Source organism: Magallana gigas, chromosome 2 (genome assembly GCF_963853765.1).
Source record: "Magallana gigas chromosome 2, xbMagGiga1.1, whole genome shotgun sequence".
NCBI lineage: Eukaryota > Metazoa > Mollusca > Bivalvia > Ostreida > Ostreidae > Magallana > Magallana gigas.
In genome coordinates this window covers 47,408,000-47,414,958 of record NC_088854.1, presented here as the reverse complement: position 1 = coordinate 47,414,958, position 6,959 = coordinate 47,408,000, and the positions used below count along the sequence as shown (strand labels likewise).

At 36.8% G+C, this 6,959-nt stretch overlaps 1 long non-coding RNA gene across 1 annotated transcript; it reads left to right on the top strand.

Moving 5' to 3' along the window:
* The first annotated feature begins 749 nt into the window (after nt 1-749).
* On the top strand, nt 750-6,238 carry LOC105343796 (uncharacterized). The gene is made up of 2 exons (XR_010711240.1): nt 750-1,650; nt 5,211-6,238. It is a non-coding gene; the product is annotated as an uncharacterized lncRNA (long non-coding RNA).
* Nucleotides 6,239-6,959: the final 721 nt, after the last annotated feature.

Genomic DNA, 6,959 nt, shown 5'->3' with positions numbered 1-6,959 from the left:
TGTTAACAACTAAGCATTTAATTTTTTACAAAGAGCTCCGTGTACACAGTTAACGATTGGATATACCAGATAACGGGGAAAAAGGTTCTGTTATTTAGAGCCAGGACAATAGGCCTGGCTACTTTACTTATTAGGTACACCTGGAAACTTTCTAATAGAGACCAGTTCTGGACCTTACAGAAAAGAGAGACCCACGCAATGTGAGGGCCAGAGTGACACGCAGGAAAATTCCTCTTTATAACAGTAATGGCAGGGTTTTGCTTGTCAAACAATCGTATTACTGCGCAGAATATTAACCATATATATATGTACGGAGGAACCAAGGCATCGCAGAGATCTCCACGTGAATCAAAAACGTACTATCTCAGATGCAGAGAAAAGGAAGAGGAAAGGACTGAGGTAGTCCGAAGGAGAGCGAAGCGGCTGTTCTACGAACAAGACTCTGAAGGGAAATATGTGGTTCCGAAAGCACCTGCTTTTAAAGAAGTTGATCATAATTCTGTAGAAGAAATTGTGACACGGTTAAATCGTCCGAAAACAGCTCTCTCTTGTCACCATCAAAACGCAGAAAGGACGAAGAAAGAGAAGAGAGAAACCAGGTCTTCCAAACCTCGGACGGAAAAAGATTTGACAAACATCTTTTGTCGTCTGCATTGTCAGAACACTTACATGAGTCGTGTTAGAAGCAGCCGTGGGGGTAGACTTCCGCCCCCTGGAAGACAGAGTGCTATAAAACGCGCCAGTGTCGTCTGCATTGTCAGAACACTTACATGAGTCGTGTTAGAAGCAGCCGTGGGGGTAGACTTCCACCCCCTGGAAGACAGAGTGCTATAAAACGCGCCAGAAGCGCACCCCTTCCAAGTACAAACTATAGGGAGATGATTCAAAAATGGAATCTACATCAGTGACCAAAATGAGAAAAAGCAAATAACATTCAGATAAAAGAAACGGAATCCCAAACATGAATGCATAAATGCTCAAAGAGTAACACGTTTTCGTGGCGTCAAACCATTTCTGTTGCTTGAAAGGATGAACTGTAAAAAAATTGTAAATTGAAAATGTGATATGTACTCAGCATATAAAGACAAATGTATGTTCTTAACAGCATTATCGTGTTTTTGGTGTATTACCCACATGGTACGCGTTAAATGGGTATCGTCATCTATGATCTGATCAATGGATCAATACAAGTGTTGGCAGTATAAGGTTAGGTTTAACACTATTGTGCATTCGCAGCTTGTGTTAGAATTTAACATCAATACACAGTGGTGGAAACCTATAGAACACTTTGAATGAAGGGTATAATTCTCGAATATGTGTTTTTGAACGACTATTCAACAATTTAAAGTACTGGAACATTTTTTTTCATGACACGTTTTGTTAATAAATCCTACAAAGGATAAGTCTTCACCTCTTGTTGGAATTTTCTTTATACCATGTACAACCATGACAAACCTTAAGACAAGAATGTATCTGCTTTTTAGCCAGAGATTATCTTAGGTTTATCCAAACTCGAATTATCTTTTATCAATTTAAGCTGATTGTCCGTCTAACTGACAATGATGTACAGTGAGCTAGCCACTTCTTTTTTTTTACATTGTGAGTTAAGTATGTACAGAAAGAAACACACAGCTTAATTCTGGCTCAAAGGTAAAACTTATTAAAATTTATAGATCCATCCGTTTACTTGAATTATAATTTTTTGGCTTTATGATAATGGTCCAAAGCTTGCATCACATCATGCGGTGCAGCTTCAATCGGAATTAACTTTTTAATTAAACATTTCTTCATAGGAGTTTAATATATGAATAGTCATTAATGTCATTGAAAGTTAGAACCATTTCAACAAGACCTTGGACTTTTAGTAGGACGATTGCGTAGTCTTAGCTCAAAAGCCAAACAAATATTGTTGATTTCAAAAAGCCATGGCTGAGTGGCTCGTGTTCCGATGGGGCCACTTCGACCTTCGCACTTTCGCCTTTAGGTCGAGGTGCGAGAGTGCGAAGGCGAAGGTGCGACGGCGAAGGAGCGAAAGTGCGAAGATGCGATGGCGAAGCGCGAAGATGAGAAGGCGAAAGTGCGAAGTTGTGAAGGCGAAGAAACGATACTACTATCGCAACTTCGCACTCACGCCTTCGCATCTTCGCACTTTCGTCTTCGCCTTTTTATAATTGTGGAGCTCTCTATCGTTTAAAGACAATTTTAGCTGTATAAAAGGACATCTGAGGCAGATGATAAATTTTTTAGAATTTATTTTCAACAACCTGCGCAGATCCATAACTTTTTCTAGGGGGGGGGTGGATGTGGATGGATAATTATATTTGTCGGGGTGGGGGAGGGTTCCAAGACATACTAGTATTTTGGAGATTTTATTATATATAATTGATAAAATTAAATTTTCCAGGGGGATGAGATCCGGACCCTTTCTCCCCTTTACTGCATGTGTGAAGTTATTAATATTGAATTTTCCGGGGGGCGGACCCCCTCTCCCCCTCTAGATCCATACATCAGCAAGCAGTGTCGCATAATGAAATTAGAATGTTACTGTGTTTGATCCACGGTAAACAGACAGCTGGTAAGTGACAGGAGTCTGGAAGTGCATATGTATGCATTATGGCGGATATTACATTTTATATGGAGTATTTAATGATTAGGCATAGCCAGCATTGGTAAACATATATGTCACATATACACATTAAAATATTTATAAACATTCACAGTAAGCACAATGGCCTAGCGCATGCGTACCAATGATATCATGGATTAATCGGAAAACCTTGACGAGTACGGTGCCTGCATCAAATTCTATGTAATCGACCGAGACTTTCTGAATGCTATCAAAAAAGGCGAAGGCGAAAGTGCGAAGGCGAGAGTGCGAAGGCGAAGGAGCGATAGTAGTATCGCTTCTTCGCCTTCGCATTTTCGCCATCGCATCTTCGCGCTTCGCCGTCGCAACTTCGCAATTTCGCTCCTTCGCCGTCGCACTCTCGCCTTCGCAACTTCGCACTCTCGCATCTTCGACCTAAAGGCGAAAGTGCGAAGGTCAAAGTGGCCCCATCGGAACACCATAAGTAATAGCTAGTAATAGACAGGCTTACGTCACATCGCTGTTTGACACAACTACCCAAAGTCCAAGCTCTTGTTAAAATAGTTCTAGATGCTAATAGCCATAAGATGAGGAACAAAACGTATATTCTTAATTATGAAGAATTTTAAAATAATATTTGTTGAAAGTTCAGTTTCTCTTCGAGTGTGTTCGATCTACAAATTAAGTAAGATATACAAAACAGATGGTTTATAAGCATTCCTACCCAGACACTGAGCTCGGCGTAATTCGTTTTAGGTTATATCCAGTAACTTTCGTAAATCAATACGGTTTTTGTGAATTTTAAGCGCGAAAAAACCATTGTATGTAACGCAAGCTTTCGCATCATGATGTATATATAAAATACGAGAAAAATGTTGTAAATGCTGGGCTCATAACGTGATCAAGTTAAATGATATTGTAGATTTCTATGGAAGAGAGGAAAAACAAACTTATAAATTTGTGTTATAAAGGGACATGATAAGCTGTTTATTTAAACAATAAAAGGCTTCCTTTGGTGAATCATGCGAGATATTGCAGAAAAAAATATATAACATGCATTAATAAGCGAGTTATGTGAATTATTATTATATTTTTTTTTTTTGCAATGATCGCTACTATCATTGTCCGCATGAATTATCAAAGAAAGCGTTTTATTGTTTATATTACATCATTGATTGAATTAATCATAAAAAGTAGGAAAAAGTAACTTAACGTATTGTTAATGTACATCAGTACGTTAGTTAAAAGAAATAGCGAAACCATCTTATATTGGAATTTGAGCCTGACAATTCATGCAGTTCGTAATTTTTGTAAGGTTGCTGAAAGTTTCGAAATATCGATAACTGGCTAGAACTGGGTCTTGTAGATTTCAGTCCTGTTAGTATCGTTAGAGCCATGGATCACAATTGGTTTGAGAAAATACTAGTACTCGTTAGATGTAAATATAATTTTATTAAAAACATTTAAACTCGCAAAGCTTATGACAGAACAAGAGGTTCATGGACCTCAGCAGTGAGCTAAAATGTATTAAATACAAACAAAACAAAATCTTAGTAGTTTTTGATTTACGGAGGGCGGGAATGACTTTTGCTTGAGACCGGTCTTTTAAGTACAGTACTGATCTTGAACATGGGTCATAAGATATGCTAGCAGGTTTTTAATATGGATCCGAACCGTTTAAAAGATATTTGATCATTCTAGAAATGTTTGACCTAGAAATACCATCATGGACGTTGTTTGATACATGGCCTAAATTGGATTTGAATTAATATACTACATGTAGGTCATCAATATAGGTCAAGAAAAAACAATGCATTGTAAAGGCTAAAAATGATTAAGGATATTCAAGCAGAATTCACGATACCATTGACAAAAATAAATATTGTCCAATGTACTGTCCTACTGATGTTTGGTTATGAATCAAGAAAAATTATGGGTTATATTTGGGTTATATTTAAAAGATATATAAATCTACAAACCTGTATAGCGTGCTAGAATATTTTTCAAGTGCTTCATTCAGTAAATCTTAAAAGCAAAGTTTTAAAAAGCATTTAATGCAAAAATCATCAAAATATTTTGTTAGTTAACTTGCAAAGGTTTATATTTACCTGCGCAGGTAAGTTTTATAAAGAACAAGATACATTTAGTTCTAGTCGGAGGGCTAGTCATCTCCAAAGAATCAATGAAGTCAGTAACCAACAAACCATAGAAAATGTCGAAAGTCTTATTGGAATTTAAAATAATTATCTTTCTAGAATAGTTTATTTATTAAGATAAGGTTCTTTAAGGTTTAAAATCTCGACCGTGACAACAATGTATGGCGGAATTCTGCTATTCTCACGTGAAAATCCTGAGTTTTCAATTGTTTGATGTCTGATCCATGACAAATTTGTCAAAGTAAAAACAAAACACCCATTCAATGCGATTTCAGATGTCAAATCTGGTCAAACAAATTCAACCGAAATTTTAAATGTAAGTAAACGGTTTATGACAGATTAAACAAACTAAAGGAATGGAACTGTATTGTTTTTATCTCGGTAAGAAATTTAATCTACTTACACTAATTATGTTTTCGCACCACTTGCATAAGAGAAATCTTAATTGAAATTGGTCGTGGTTTCAGTGCTATTAGGCCTTCAATGTAGATTCGACTGGTGATATTGGAAGATGGCTGGTTTCTGGTTGACGAACAAACGAATAACTGATCTCAATATTCGCCACATTTATGGTGGACCAGAGGCAACAGGTACGCACAGATTGCTCAAGAATTCTCGCACGTTCAGTCTGAGAAACAAGGAAAAGGAGGAAAAGAAAGCGGAAGCGCTGCAGAGACGCGCAAAGAGGAGGCTGTTCGATGCGAATTCTCGTGGAGAGTACGTCGTCCCGCGAGCTCCAGCTTTTAGGGAATTGGACCAAGAAGGAGTCGATGATATAGTGAACAGATTAAACCACCGCAAGAGCGCACCGGCTTTACGACGAAGTCAGTCTACAAAGTCTTCCAACGAAGACAGTGAAAGTAGTAGGCAAAAGCCGAGGCCTCTTTCGGAGAAAGAATTGAGTGACGTTTCTCTTCGGCTACATTCTCACGAGACTCACATGAGTCGTATGAGGAGTGGTAAGGGGGTCCGACTGCCACCCCCACGCGCTTCTTCTCAGAGTACCAGCGTGTCATTCCGCAGTGCGAGGTAATAGAACGTGTTCTTTCCTGGGAAGTTGTGTAAGGAAGCATCCCAGAAAAGGAGGGACAGTTCCTATAATATACAATGTATTGCATCGACCTAAAAATTACGATTTCTGGCTGTGAACAGTTTTATAAAGTGACGCCATATCAAGGACATGTTGATTCTTCCTTCAGGCTAAGAAGTACTCTACTACGGATTTTCATTTTCAAATTTCTCATCGAGGGATTAAAATCTCTTCCATAAAACAATTTAATATGTGCATTAAAAGTGTAATTCATGACTTCATAAACTCTTAATCACTGCGTGATCTAATCCCCAGACTGCTTTTGTTCAGTTGTATTTAATTGTAATTGTATTAAATCATTTATTCATTTTACTTTCATAAAAGGTGTTGTTCAAATTCTGGACTTTTTAAAATATATCTTCATGGCTATATTTATATATAAAGTTCTTTATTGTGACTGTTCAAGTTGTATTTTTTGTTTTTGTTCTCTTTTTTTTTGGGGGGGGGGTGCATTTTTTTTATGTCGAAAAAACAACTTAAAATTTCTGACCACTTGAATTTTGCTTTGATATTCCAAAGATTCTCGAAAATTTATGACATGATAGTATGAGTTTTTGGTATCAATTGCCACACGTGAATTAATTTTAAATTCCATAATAATAAAATGTCGAATTCGTTTCCTTTGATGTTCTACAATTGTACATGGTAAACAAAATCATATCTTTTAATTAACGATGAGACCTAATCGTGGGATTTCATCATTTATTTGTTTATTTTTTTTTCTCAAGTGGCCCAAAGTGATAGAACTCCAACAACATTTGCTGCGTGGTTTCCAGGTTTCCAAAAGATTCTAGATGGACAAGTTAAATATATTTAAAAAGATGCAAGAGAACCAGAGGTCACATATCATTGACCTGGGCAACCCTTGAATAACTTTATAAAATGAGATAGATGTACTGTACATATTTGTTTAAAAAAATTATTATCTAGATTTATTGAAAAGTCTCTACTATTCCTAAACTGATCTTGCATTTATAGACATTTTGTATTGTACGTCATTTACAAATGGTTTGAGAGAAATAAACATTCGTTCGTTAACAAAAAGCAATTATTTTCACACTTCTACATACTTCTTCAAAGTTATCAAATCAACAAAAAATGCCATCGTATTTTGCTTAAAAAATTA